Genomic DNA, 16048 nt, shown 5'->3' on the forward strand with positions numbered 1-16048 from the left:
ACGTGGTGGTGGCAAGGAAAAAGAATGACACTTCTGTTACGTTTTTGTTCAAGTAGCACACAGGCACCATTGATATGACCTATATTTGAAGCCATAGTATCACAACAAAGAAACTGCACTTTGTCTTCGACATTCCAGTCTACAATCGCGTTCCAAACAGCTTTCGCTTGTTCACATCGTGAAGAGTTTTACAACCTTGGCACTGCAATAACTTGCTCTTTATTTCTATATGAAATAACTATCAGAAGACTTCCTTCTTTTGATTCCCGATCATGTGTAGCAGGCAACAGTTTGTCATCCCAATGAACAGTCACAACATCTGGTACTTCGTTTTGAAAATTATCTTTTATAGCTTCCTCACACTCTTTCCGTTTCTCTGTAGGAATTCTTTGAGTCGAGGACTTACTTATGTGAAATGCATCAGTATTATATCCAAGTGCCTCAACGGTAGCTTTAAGAATATACACTGAATCTCTCACACTCAACTGACACCTATCTAGCACTGCTGCTAATTTTGGAGTAATGAAATTTTTCCCATAGTTGTTTTACTGGTTCCAGATTTTATGTTATCAATCACAGTTGGGAAATTTTCTTGCAAACACATCTCATTTTCATTACAATCTGAAGATGAGTCATTTTGTAATGCTTCATAAGATGCTGTCGAAGGAGCTGACGTGGAAAAATATTTAGCATTTCGGTTTTCTTACTCAATAGTTCTGATGCGCGACCTTTCCTCTCTATTAGCCAGTTTCTTGTCCACTCCAGCTAAGTGGCGAGGTCGACCTGGCTCTCTCCGTCGCTGTAAAAAGATTTTATCTTCATTTATTTTTATTAACTGAAGTGCATCGGCGTGTGCAATGTCGAACAAATCATCCAACTTGTTGACAAACTTATCGGCGCTGCTAAAATACCTTTTGAGTTTTTTGAGCATTTTTTTGCAACTTCCTCCAAACTTGATACAGGTTCACTAATTTCTTCAAACAATTAGGTACAGATTTGGTAGGTATACGCGCCTTTTCCCAAAGGATCATACACTCCCGAATAGTGAGATTTTCACTTTCACTGACAGTTAAATTACTTCCCGGATATTACAAAATAAAACTGCTAGAACTTGTCCATTAGATGGCAGTTTCGAACCTGTTATCTGATGTTTTTCCGCAAGTATTAAAAATGTACTCGTTTTAGAAGTCTACGTAATTCCACTGACAGTTTCACTTACTGACAACAATTTAGACTAACAATGTTAGAGACACACCGACACGGGGGAGCGCGCCTTCGCCTTTCTTGCCAAGTACAGCCAACCTGACGTATTTCAATGCAAATCGGCACGGGTTGCCACCATCCTACGGTTCTGAAATATTGCATATAGTTGTTTTGGCATCGTACAAATAAATTAAGAGGTTATGCGTTCAAATAAAAACTACTTCGATTTTTGACACACCCTAATGTGCACGCTTGCAAAACCACCGTTAATCATAAAGTCATTTTTGTTACTTGGAGAGTGAGAGAGACGATGGTAGCATCAATCCCTTTCAGAAATAGTGACGCCGGCCGCAGTGGTCTAGCGGTTCTAGGCGCGCAGTCCGGAACCGCGCGACTGCTACGGTCGCAGGTTCGAATCCTGCCTCGGGCATGGATGTGTGTGATGTCCTTAGGTAAGTTAGGTTTAAGTAGTTCTAAGTTCTAGGGGACTGATGACCACAGTAGTTAAGTCCCATAGTGCTCAGAGCCAGAAATAGTGACGTTCCATTAAAGCTTTTCATTGGTTGAACATTAAAAATGAAGTTCTCTCGTTGGTCGCCTCGGTCTATATACCCACATCAAAAAAACGTTTTGCATCACCTCGGGTCCGAGAGTTCCGGACCTGTACAGAAATTTGGAATAGAGATCATCATAAAAATCGTTTCTGTCCTTTTTATTGCTCATGAAAACCACACATTGCATGTTTTACCGCAATACAGCAAAATCTTCAGAGGTAGTGGTCCAGATTACTGTACACGCCGGTACCTCGAATATTCAGTAGCACTTCCTCTTGCATTGATGCATGCCTGTATTCGTCATGACTTACTATCCACAAGTAAGGCACTGTTAGTTCAGATTGTCCCACTCCTCAACGGTGATTTGGCGTAGATCCCTCAGAGTGGTTGGTGGATCACGTCGTCCATAAACAGCCCTTTTCAATCTATCCCAGCTACGTTCGATACGCTTCGTGTCTGGAGAACATGCTGGCCACTCTAGTCGAGCGATGTTGTTGTCCTGAAGGAAGTCATTTACAAGACGTGCACGAAGGGGGCGCGAATTGTCGTCCATGAAGACAAATGACTCACCGATATGCTGCTGATATGGTTGCACTAGCGGTCGCAGAATGGCATTCACATATCGTACAGCCGTTACGGCACCTTCCAGGACCACCAGCGGCGTACGTCAGCCCCACATAATGCCGCCCCAAAACAACAGGGAATATCCACCTTGCTGCACTCGCTGGACAGTGCGTGAAGGCGTTCAGCCTGACCGGGTTGCCTCCAAACACGTCTCCGTCGATTGTCTGAGTGAAGGCATATGCGACACTCATCAGTGACGAGAGCGTGATGCCAGTCCTGAGCGGTCCATTCGGCATGTTGGGCCCATCTATACCGCGCTGCATGGTGTCGTGGTCGCAAAGATGGACCTCGCCATGGACATCGGGAGTGAGGTTGCGCATCATGCAGCCTATTGCGAACAGTTTTAGTCGTAACACGACGTTTTGTGGCTGCACGAAAAGCATTATTTAATAACGTGGTGTTGCTGTTAGGGTTCCTCCGAGTCATAATCCGTAGATAGCGGTCATCCACTGCAGTAGTAGTTCTTGGACGGCCTGAGGGGGTATGTCATCGACAGTTACTGTCTCTTTGTATCTCTTCCATGTCCGAACAACATCGCTTTGGTGCACTCCGAGACGCCTGGACACTTCCGTTGTTGAGAGCCCTTCCTGGCACGACAATGCGGACACGATCGAATCGCGGTATTGACCATCTAGGCATGGTTGAACTACAGACAACACGAGCCGTGTACGTCATTCTTGACAGGAACTGATCGACTGTCAGGCCCGCTCCGTCTAATAGGCGATGCTCGTACATGGTTGTTTACATCTTTGGGTGGGTGTAATGACATCTCTGAACAGTCAAATGGACTGTGTCCGTGATGCAATATTCACAGTCAACGTCTATCTTTAGGAGTTCTGGGAACTGGGGTAATGCAAAATTTTGTTTTGAGTTCTGGGAACTGGGGTAATGCAAGACTTTTTTTGATGTGTGTATAAACCCACAACCAACCTCCAACGGCCTCAGTCCGCTGCTGTCAGCCTTGCTTTGCGTTCTATCTGTGTGTACTCGTTCTTTCTCTCTGCAAGATGAAGAGAGGTAGCTGCAGCAACGCTTCAGAGTGTTGCGGCAAGAGGCTTACAGTTCTGGAGACAGGATTATTAAGTGAGTAAATAATTTCTATTTTGAGTGTAAATTTTCGTGTGTATGTTAAATTAGCCTTATTAATTCCGTCTTCTTGTTATAGTACAACTCCAGGATTCGTTCTTTGAGTGTGAGGAGAGGCAGGAGGGGGCTGGACAGCGGCAGACTCTCGACGTCCAGCCTCCGGGGCTGGGTTCACAGCCAGAATTGCCATGTGAGTATAATTTGTATTGTAATTTGTTCTTGTATAGTAGCGATTCAAAATTTTCTTATTTCATACTTTTTTTCTCTGGCTCACTTGATGCAAATGCAAAGTGAGCTGGAGGCCGAGCTGGGGGCTGAAAAGGACTATCCGCTGCAGCAGCAGCAGCGCTATGTGGAACAGCCCCCAGCTGTGTATAACCAATAACACTCGCGTAAGCACAGAAAAAAATATCCACGTGTGCTTTTCCTGTGTAACTCGGCATTCAAAATAGATAAAATTATGTCTCGTCCTGTTACAGGAACTGCTCTAGAGGAGTTCAATTTCTTGGACAGGCAGCTGGAGGCTTTTAATCAGCAGATGCAGGAACAGCCTCCAGCAAATAATGAGATGCCCAAGCAGTATACTCGTAAGTTAAAAAAAAGAAAAAGGTTACGTTTGTACGTGCCTCTAGTAGTATGGCTAATAGTAGTAGTATAGGAAGATTTTTTTCTGTAATAAATCGATTTATATATCTTGTTTGTTGTTGTTGTTGTTGTAGGCGAGACAGACCAATTTCCAGATTCTGACGAGGACGATGACATACCTGAACGGGTCATATAAAGGCTCTCTGATCTGGCCCTATTAGACAACGATGATGATGACTTTTTTGAGGGTGTAGTGGAGTAGCCCGATGAAGAATTATTAACGCCCTGGAGCCATAGCGAAAAAGGTAATTACGAGCTCTGCTTCTAACCTTGTGATGGACAGAATTCTTTCTTTCACCGTGCCAGCAACGCTAAGCAATGTACGCAACTATTATTTATTTTATCTCTTCTTCTAGAGCAGTCGTGTCTCAGCAACCTCAGCACAGTGTGGCGCGCATACCTGGGGCGGCTAAACCGTCATCCTCGCCGAAGCGGAGCCCGGTAAGGCACGCCTCGCCTAAAAGGGGGCCGCTACTCGCTGCGCGGGAAACCGCCGCCGCCGCAGCTCTGCCGTCCGTGGGCCGAGCAACGAACCACCACCCCTCAGGTTACCGGGTCGGGTCTACAGCAGCATCGGGAACCATCGCCGCAGCCTGGCTGTTCCCATCGCTCTGGCCCAGCAGCAACGCAACATCCTCCTTCGTCATCATCATCATCATCATATGAACCTCGTCAGAATCGGCGTAGACGCAAGGTACGTGTGCCTCAGCACATACTGAATTGCCCCTCCCCAACACCATCATCAACGGCGTGGACTCAGAATCGTATTAATACTAATATTGATGATCCTGTGGCTAGTGGTAGTTCTCTCTCCCGTCCTTTTAGTGAAGGACATCAGGTCAGTGATGCCATACCACAGTTAGAATATTCGGTGATTGCAGACGCTTTTGAGGAACGAATATCATTCACGAGGATGGAGAACCCGGCAGGAGGGTACCACTATAACTTCCCCCTGCTTCCCGGGATTTGCGAAATTACAAGTTAACAATGACCGTGAATTATGAGTTTTGACCCGTGTCGGAATAAGGCATCCGAATCCGAAGTAAATAATGATTATTCCGCGGGAAGCAGGAGAAGTTATAACTTGATCGTTATTGAATGAGTAATTTCATTCAATAACGATCGGTAAATGAAATAATGGAAATAATTTGGAAATAAATTTTGGCAGTGGAAATTTTGCCGAAAGAAATGATTAAGTTGTAAAAGCAATTAAAAAATCGGTCGCCAGCTCAACTGATGAGCGACGGTACTGTTAAGTACGTGAATAATAGTGTCAAAAATAAAGTTTACCTGTTTGTAGCGCAGCAGGTGGAACCGGAACTTTTACGTAAGTGCTGTGTCAGGCTCAGTAGTCATATAAAATACTGTCATAACAATCTAACTACACTTAAACATTAATGGTTAACTTTCAATAAGTATTTTGATAATTATTTTGTTCATAATTTGTCAACTAAGTGCAATGCTGACAACACAGATAATTATCTATCGAGATTTTGAATAATGGACTGTCATTCTGTCTTTAAAATTACGTACTTCGCACAGTTTAATCTACTGATAATGAAATATATTGCCAATAATTAATTAACTATGTTTTGAATGATAATAATTCATTAATTGGGAGATTGGCATAAGCTTTATAGTTTCATGAAATATCCTTGAACTAACTTCAGCTGAATATGCATTGAAATAAATCTTAATAATCAAATTAATTACTTCAGTCTATTATTAAGTTACTACGGTTGGCGTAAGCTTATTAAGTGCAACAATTAACAACGATAACCAATCGTTCAAAACAGTCTGAAATTTACTCTTCACCGTCTATGCAAATAATTTAAAAATTAACATATTTTCTCCTGATATGGCGTGACACACTCGGTTCAATAAGGTAAGGATTGGAAGGAACCTAGTTGGTGTTATTGTCGGGTGGAATGTAACTGCAACACTTCGATTATAAACTGCTTGTTATTAATTGTTCGACTTCAGAGAAAAGCACAGTCACTGGCAAGCCTTCTACAATTTTATCCTACGAAAATTACGTAGATCTTACTTCCCTCGTTGCCGGTGGATCGACGGAAGTCCACGGCGGCGGCACAATTTGGCAGCGGGCTTTTACTGTTGCGACTTGGGCCCACAGTCAGTACATATTTACACTAGACAATACATCGTATACAAACAGTTTCATGTGTTAAGTAAGCGAAAAAATTCATAGCAATGACTGCGTTGTAGCGTCACACCACGACCTTGTTGGTTTTCTAAGGGCGTGTCTTACTGTCGTGGAAACAAAGCTCCTCAGGGTAGTCAACGATCCGTGATATCCCGCCATTAAATGCAGTGCGATGCTTTCCGTAGAATTATCGCACTCTCCCAAAGTGGAGCCGATTACCTGATTACTACATCTTGACATCCATATACGTCATTTTTTTTTTTTTTTTAATCAGTCTTCTGCCTGGTTTGATGTGGCCCACCATGAATTCCTGGATGTATTCCAATCTTTGTCTTCCTCAACAGTTTTTGCCCTTTACAGCACCTTCCAGTACCATAGAAGTCATTCCTCATGTATTAAAAGATGTCCTACCATTCTGCCCCTTCTCCTTATCAGTGTTTTCCACATATTCCTTTCCTCTACGATTCTGCACAGCACCTTCTCAATCCTTGCATTATCAGTCCACCTAATTTTCAACATTCGTCTGTAGCACCACATCTCAAATGATTCAATTCTCTTCTGTTCCGGTTTTCCCACAGTCCACGCTTCACTTCCATACAATGCTGTACTCCAGATGTACATTCACAGAAATTTCTTCCTCAAATTAAGGCCGATATTTGATATTAGTAGACTTCTATTGGCCAGGAATACCCTTTTTACCATTGCTAGTCTGCTTTTGATGTCCTCCTTGCTCTGTCCATCATTGGTTATTTGCTGCCTAGGTACCAGAATTCCTTAACTTCGTCTACTTCATGACCATCAATCCTGATGTTAAGTTCCTCGCTTTTCTCATTCCTACTACTTCTCATTACCTCCGCCTTTCTTCGATTTACTCTCAATCCATACACTGTACTCATTAGACTGTTCATTCCGTTCAGCAGATCATTTAATTCTTCTTCACTTTCACTAAGGATAACAATGTCATCAGCGAATCGTATCATTGATATCCTTTTACTTTGAATTTTAATTCCGCTACTGAACCTTTCTTTTATATCCATCGTTGCTTCCTCGATGTACAGATTGAACAGTTGGGGCGGAAGGCTACGTCCTTGTCTTACACCCTTTTTAATGCGAGCACTTCGTTTTGGCCGTCAACTCTTATTATTCCATCTTGGCTCTTGTACATATTGTATATAACCCGTTTCTCCCTATAGCTTACACCTACTTTTTTTATAATTTAGAACATGTTGCACCATTTTACATTGTCGAACGCTTTTTCCAGGTCGACAAATCCTACGAACGTGTCTTGACTTTCTGTAGTCTTGCTTCCATTTTTAACCACACGTCAGAATTGCCTCTCTCGTGCCATTACCTTTCCTAAAGCCAAACCGATCGTCATCTAGCGGATCCTCAATTTTTTCCCACTCTTCTGTATATTATTCTTGCAAGCAACCTGGATGTATGAGCTGTTAAGCTGATTGTGCGATAATTCTCGCACTTGTCAGCTCTTGCCGTCTTGGGAACTGTGTGGATGATGCTTTTCCAAAAGTCAGATGGTATATCGCCAGGCTCATACATTCTACACACCAACGTGAATAGTTGTTTTGTTGCCACTTCCTCAATGATTTTAGAAATCTGATGGAATATTATCTATCCCTTCTGCTTTATTTGATCTCAGTTCCTTCAAAGCTCTTTTAAAGTCTGATTCTAATACTGCATCACCTATCTCTTCTAAATCGACTCCTGTTTCTTCTTCCATCGCATCATAAAAATCTTCCCCGTGTATTCTTTCCATTTATGCATTTAACAGTGGAATTCCCGTTGAACTCTTAATGTTATCACCCTTGCTTTTAATGTCGCCGAAGGTTGTTTTGACTTTCCTGTATGTTGAGTCTGTCCTTCCGACAATCATTTCTTTTATGATGTCTTCACATTTTTCCTGCAGCTATTTCGTCTTAGCTTCCCTGCACTTCGTATTTATTTCATTCCTCATCGACTTGTATTTCTGTGTTTCTGAGTTTCCTGGAACACTTTTGTACTTTCTCCTTTCATCGATCAATTGTAGTATTTCTCATGTTACCCATAGTTTCTTCGCAAGTACCTTCTTTGTGCCTACGTTTTCCTTCCCAACTTCTGTGATGGCCCGTTTTAGAGATGTCCATTCCTCTTCAACTGTACTGCCTACTGAGACATTCCTTATTGCTGTATCTATAGCGTCAGAGAACTTCAAACGTATCTCGTCATTCCTTATTACTTCCGTATCCCACTTCTTTGCGTATTGATTCTTCCTGACTAATGTCTTGAACTTCAGTCTACTCTTCATCACTACTATATTGTCATCTGAGTCTATATCTGCTCCTGGGTACGCCTTACAATCCAGTATCTGATTTCGGAATCTCTGACTGACCATGATGTAATCTAATTGAAATCTTCCCGTATCTCCCGGCCTTTTCCAAGTATACCTCCTCCTCTTGTGATTATTGAACAGGGTATTCGCTATTACTTGCTGAAACTTGTTACAGAACTCAATTAGTCTTTCTCCTCTCTCATTCCTTGTGCCAAGACCATATTCTCCTGTAACCTTTTCTTCTACTCCTTCCCCTACAACTGCATTGCAGTCTCCCATGACTATTAGGTTTTAATCCCCCTTTACATACTGTATCACCCTTTCAGTATCCTCATACACCTGCTCTATCTCTTCGTCTTCAGCTTGCGACGTTGGCATGTATACCTGAACTATCGTTGTCAGTGTTGGTTTGCTGTCGATTCTGATAAGAATAACCCTGTCACTGAACTGTTCGCAGTAACACACTCTCTGCCCTACCTTCTATTCATAACGAATCCTACTCCCATTACACGATTTACTGCTGCTGTTGATATTACCCTATACTCATCTGACCAGAAATCCTCGTTTTCTTTCCATTTCAGTTAGCCTTTACATTTCCCTTTTCAGATTTTTCTAGTTTCCCTATCACGTTCAAGCTTCTGACATTCCATGCCCCGTCTCGTAGGACGTTATCCTTTCGTTGATTATTCAATCTTTTTCTCATGGTAACCTCCCCCTTGGCAGTCCCCTCCCGGAGATACGAATGGGGGACTCTTCCGGAATCTTTTGCCAATGGAGAGATCGTCATGACACTTCTTCAAATACAGGACACATGTCCTGTGGATACACGTTACGTGTCTTTAATGCAGTGGTTTCCATTGCCTTCTGCATCCTCATGTCGTTGATCGTTGCTGATTCTTCCGCCTTTAGGGGCAATTTCCCAGCCCTAGGACAAGAGAGTGCCCTGAACCTCTATCCGCTCCTCCGCCTTCTTTGACAAGGCCCTTGGCAGAATGAGGCTGACTTCTTATGCCGAAAGTCTTCGGCCGCGAATGCTGATTATTTATCAAAATTTAGGCAGTGGCGGGGATCGAACCCGGGACCGAAGACGTTTTGATTATGAATCAAAGACGCTACCCCTTTTTTTTATATATATATAAAACCTTTATTAAAAAAAAACAATGTTACACATTGCAAATACATACTAGTTATACATACATGAAGTTATTTAAACAAAGCGGTTTGATCATTTCAATTGCGCTGACATTAAGGAAAGACAACAGAAGATTGTGTTACTGACTAAATCACCAGAAAGAATTAAATTAAACATAAATACTTGAGAATGGCGGAAAGGAGATATATAATAAAGTTGACTAGCCTTCCAACTACACTTTCTGGACATAAATTGAATCTAAGTATTTGAAGTGATCAGATCTATGTAATCAGTCTTTCACTGCAAAAATGAACAGGGCAATGTGCCAGCCATTGAATATTACATTTATCGGATAGTATCTTATGGTTTTAACCAATCGATAAGGAGATTTCTATAAAAACTGTCTATTTCCAAATTTCTAGTATAAGCCAATAATGCACCTTTCATGATTTGTGTTTGGCACTATTAGACACACAACCTCAATGTCACATAAGTTCTGTACATTAGATTATAAATTTCAAAAAACTACTCTCTGAAGTAGAGAAAGCACACTTCATAAATATACTGTAAAATCTTAAATAGTATCCTTAAGGTAACTACAATACATCACTGTCAACACAGTCTTCTTTTTTATATTAACCAATGCCCATTCTTTCAAATACAATTTTTAGCATATTACCGAACTTTTTCTTGTGATTCGAATAGCTTCTAATTTTGTGGAACTCACGCAGCATGTGTACCTTGAACTCTATGATGCTATCGGATCCTAATTTGTTAAGGACGTAGTTAACAAAATTTCCCAGCAACCAGTACACAGCGTTATTTTTTGCTTCTGGGAAATAGCGTGCTTCAGGCCTGTGTATCAATGACAGCGATATATACTCAGGGGATGTTCTTGTAATCACAGCTATTTGCTCCCGGATCCACTTCCAACTATTCATGTGACCACTGCAAGTATATCGATGAATTACTGTGTCAACTAGATGACATTGTTGACATAAATTTGTTTCACAGAGTCCGATTGCGTGCAGTCTTTCATTGGTGCTAACTATGTTGTTAACTGTCTTGTACCATGACGTTTTTATATTAGACGTGAGCACATTAGAACTAATGTTTTTCCAAATCTCAGTCCACTCAATGTTTGGAAACTGTCGTTCTATTTTGTTTCTTCCTTCGCTTTTCTGTCGTTCCCGCATTATGGCTCTCGATGTTAAGTGTCGGGACTGCCTGAGTTCGACACTGACATAACTAAACTCAACATAGAAAATCCTCACGTGCTGTAAGCGACTGTTGATATTCTGCACGTCAATCGGGGGAAGCAGGCTTGGAGGTTTAATGATGTCGAAAAGTTGGCTGGTTATGCTTTCTCGCGAGTCTCTTATTAAATTAACTTGCCTTTTGATAAAAAGAGCAGAGGCTTTATCCGTTATATTAATTAATCCTAGTCCACCATTTTTAGGATCTAAAGTGGCTACTTTAGCAGATACTCTGAACACTTCACCTCTCCACAAAAATTTTGTGATGTTGGACATTATTCTCCTCGCTATCATTCTCGGTATTGGAAACAGCTGGGCAGTATAATAAGCCTTAGCAAGGATGCATGAGTTGATATACTGTGTTCTTTGAACTTGGTTCATATATCGAGTTAAATTCTCTACAATGGCTCCTTGCACTTTATCTGCTGCAACTTTCCAATTTAAAGCCGTCATTTTCATAGGGCATGCTGTCAGGGTGATCCCAAGTGTTTTATGTTGTCGGACTAAGTTTGTCCACTCGACGTTGATATTATCAAAACCTCTGAGATTTAACACCTTACTTTTTTTTCCGTTTGCATTGGCTCCAGATGCTCTACAGTACGAATCAATCACTGTTGCTAGCGTGGTTACCTCGTCATTATTCCTTATAATGACCCCTATATCGTCAGGATAGGCTCTTATAACTGTTTTGTTTCCTGATAATGTTAAGCCTTTTAATGTAGCATGGACATGTCGGAGGAAAGGTTCCAGCGAAATTGCGAAGAGCGACATGGACAGAGGACTTCCTTGAGGAGCACCTCGTTGTATTTTCATCGGCCTGGATTGATGACAATTCACCGCTATTTTAGCATTTATTCCAGTTGCTATGTTCTTAATCAACTGTATAACCCTATCGTTGAAACCTATTTTCTTCAATGTCTGTAGAAGATATTCATGGTTTACTACATCGAACGCCTTATAAAAATCTAAAAACAATAAAGCACACTTTATGTTTGTTACAGAAGTTATTGCAATGATATCCCTGAATTCCGCTAGATTTTGAAAAATGGTTCTGCCTTGCGCACAGTTCTGATGTTGACTAATAATTTTATCTGTAAGGCATGAAATTCTCTTGTTTATTATTCTAGCTATTAATTTATAATCAGAATTCAGCAGTGAAATTGGACGAAAATTATTTAAATCTTTGTTTCCATTATTTTTTGGCACCAGAACAATTTTACTCTCCTTAAACTCAGCCGGAATCATTTTGCCCTGAATAACCTCATTTACAATGTCCGTGATTTTCGCACCCACTATTGGCCAGTAACGGATGTAAAATTCTGCTGGCAGACCATCCGGTCCTGGGGATTTTTTTGGTGGCGAGGCGCACAGAGTCTCATACACGTCTTCTTCACTGACAACCTCGAGAAAATTTTCGTTGTCATCTTCTGTCAGCTGTGGGGATAGGATGTCAAGGAATTCTTCCAAGGAAGCATCACTACTTTGATGTACAGAATATAGCTCGCAATAATAGCGATAAATCTCGTCCATGATATCCTGCTGGGTGCTGAGAATCGTGCCGTGTTTTGTTCGAATTTCTTCAATAAAAGTCCTTCTCCCGTTTTTCGTATGCTTCACTAAATGATATAGGGAAGTAGTTTCATCTGCTGACACCGAATTTGCCTTCGATTTTATTTTCAACCCTTCCATTTGACTTCTCTTGATATTAAGTAACTTGGCTTTGACTTTTTTGATGTCTGCTATCCGAAGTGAGGAACCTGCTGAGACTTGATCATATAGATCTCTCAAAACGGAATAGTAATACTCTATAGTGCATTTCATTTCCCTTGCGCTCTGGGCGCTGTATTGAATAAGAACTTTCCTCAACTTTGGCTTTGCCATTTTAACCCACCAGTCAATAGCAGTGGCATATCTACTACGGGCTCGCAGGCATATTGCCCATGTTTCTTTAATCAGATCTTCTAAATCATGATTAACTAACAAGGAAGTGTTCAAATTCCACTGATTCTTGAATCGGCGAACCGGTTGTCTTGTTAGATTTATGCAAGCTAAGACACTTGAATGGTCTGAAAAGTACGTAGGAATGGTTTCTACTTTTGTCACGGAAGTTACAAGATTTTTAGAAATATATAGTCTATCAATCCTGCTACGTGATGTTGCCGTGACATAAGTGAACTCAACAATGGAGGGGTATTTGATTTCCCATATATCCTTTAATTCTAAACCAGTAACTAATTGTTTTAGTTCACTTGAGAAATTAAAATTAGGTAACTGATCTTTTCGATTTAAAACACAATTAAAATCACCTCCAAGTAATAACTGTCTTGGTGATTTCCTTAACAAGTATATCAAGTCGTCTTTGAAGAAACGTGCCCTGTCAGCTCGATGAGAACTTCCTGAAGGGGCGTACAAGTTGATGATAGTCACATCATAGATATTTAGTCCTATTCCCCTTCCGGATTCCAGTCGTTCCACCTCGCTTACTGTAATCCCTTCCCTTACCAAAATAGCTGTTCCAACACTTGTTTCGGGAGATACATTTATGTAACTGACAAAACCGGGAATTACCAAATCCGAAATTAGAACTTCTTGTAACAGGGCAATATCAGTCGCGGATTCGTACAAAAATTCCTTAAGGGCCGATAATTTCAAACCGGTCGTGATTTTATTTATGTTTATAGTGGTGACAGAATAAGATTGCGTCATTGTGCTGTCACTATGTAGTTGTTTTGTTGAACTAATTTAGTTTACTGTGGTTCAGGGTTCAGTTAAGCTGTAACAGTTTTCTCGGAAGGCTGAACATGGAATAACACTTCAATCAGTTTATTAGTTACTGTCCCGTTTTTTTTCTACTTCTGATGTTTTCTCTTGTACCGCAAGCAGACTGATTTCCTGGTAAACTTTCTGATTTTTCCTCCAGTGATTCGTGTACGACCGTTTCGGACTGAACATTCTTTGGGTTTGGGTCGCCCCTACTGGATTTTCCCTTCCCTTGGTTACGAGCTACATTCTCATTTGGTTGCGTCGGTATTTTACTTCGCGGCTTATCTGGAGCAGCAGCAGACGCTTTAGCAATTTCGGTTGCCGGCGCCTGCCCTGAGGTGTTGACCGTGATTTCAGTTTGGCCACCACTTCCTCGTTCTTTATTAATTTCACTCACTTTCTGATCGAGGGAAACAAATGGAGACTGCAGTTTTGCATCCTCTCCCTGAATTTGTTTATTAACAGATAGATTCTGATCTTAGCAATCGGCTACTGCACCTGTTGTTTCTTGCAAATTAATGCTGCTTACACCCCTTTCATTTTCTGGTACCGTATGTGTATTATCTTTCTGTTCATTAGTTTCCATTCGCATTTTGCCTTCAGGTTCCTCTGCCTTCTCATCGCACTGTTTTTGCTTGCGAAGTGAGGGAGTGGGACAAGACAGCTCGTCCTCTGAACAACTATCAGTTATCTCCAGAGGTCGTTTTTTCGGTTGCATTTCAGTTTCACGAGTAGTGGCAACGGGGTTTCCTTTTGTTGTTAACGGGGGAAATTGACTGTTATCGTGAAGGAAGACATCAGCTTGTCCCGCTGCGTTAACATCCTCAACCAGTTGTTCCGGGCTATTCTTTGGTAACAGATCATTTAAGGTAAGCTTCTGACGCTGTATCAAATTACTTTTAAGCACAACAGTTGGCCGCGGACATTCCTGTCTGAAGTGGCCGGTTTCGTTACATATATGACATGTAGCTTCCTGACCTGTATAAACAATTTGTGCCTTATACCCACAAACAGTTATGTGAGACGGAATATTCGTCTTAACGTCCATCTCTACACAGCGGACCCCGTTAAAACACTGCAGTTTAAAGCGAGGCGACCATCTTTCATTTGCAATTGATTTAACGTCTCCGTAGTTTAAAAGAGCTTCCTTAATCTTATCATTTTCAATTTCAATGGGGAGATTCAAGACACGAACGGTTTTGTAATGAATGTCCGCTCTATAGATGGAAACCTTACTTTTATAACCATTTCTATGCACAAAATCTACTTCATAGCCCCACTTTCGTAACACTTTATCAACAGTCGAAGCACTGATTAACTTGACAAAAACACAGTATTTTTCCTGATCCAGTTGCCAGGTATGAACGGTTTCAGAATTTAGACCAATTACCTGTGTAATCCAGTCATCTATTTCCAGGGATGTCGGCTGAACAGGACGGGATTCTTTGTCAAAAGCAAATACCAGAGTGTTCTTCCTGAGGTTTGTAGCCATGGTTAATCCAGCGAAGCAATTTCGGTTTAACAACCGAAATTCCAAGTAGCAGCAGCAAGACCAGAAAGAGCGATCAGATCACAAGGAACAGGAACGAACACGGAGATTAACGGACGGACGGCACTCGGCGAAGCACAAGTATAGCGATGTAAACACTGAAGTGCAGCGCAACAGTTAACAGCGGCCACTCGCGAGCGCGGCTGAAACGGAACTGTGTGGGCAAACACAGGTCTATGATGCGGTAAATGGAGGGTCAAGCTATATCAAGCTCCCTAAAGATATAGCTAACAAGAGGGCATGAATTAATGTCGAAAACAGAAACGATCAGGCTTGTTTTGCGTGGTCGATCCTGGCTTGCGGTCAGAGATCATCCAGAGCGTCCGAATACATACTATATACGTGATTATATTCGTGGGTGATATCACTTTGATGGTACCGAATTCCCTGTCAAGATCCAGGACATACCTAAATTTGAGGCTCAGAATACTGGAATATCGGTTCATGTTTATGTCCTGGAGAAAAAAAGCAAATCAGGTGAGCAACATGTGCATATTGTCGTCGCTCCCCTCCTTTCTCAAAATTTGCCGCGGAGCGTGAGTTGCATGTAAACATGCTACTCTTCTCTGAAGGTGATAATTATCACTATGTTTGGATCAAACACATGACCCGACTCCTTTCCGCCCAACTAATTAATCATCATGGTAAGCAGCATATTTGCTTAAGGTGCCTCATTGCCTTTTCGTCAGACAAGTTATTAGCGGCGAACCTAGTAGATTCCGCTTTCAAGGACCCAGTACGTGTTA

At 41.5% G+C, this 16048-nt stretch overlaps 1 protein-coding gene across 1 annotated transcript in view; it reads right to left on the bottom strand.

The window, feature by feature from the left end:
• Positions 1–16048, bottom strand: part of LOC124594673 (YLP motif-containing protein 1-like) — a 118357-nt gene that overhangs the window by 42930 nt on the left and 59379 nt on the right. The window lies entirely within an intron of this gene.

Source organism: Schistocerca americana, chromosome 2 (genome assembly GCF_021461395.2).
Source record: "Schistocerca americana isolate TAMUIC-IGC-003095 chromosome 2, iqSchAmer2.1, whole genome shotgun sequence".
Lineage (NCBI taxonomy): Eukaryota > Metazoa > Arthropoda > Insecta > Orthoptera > Acrididae > Schistocerca > Schistocerca americana.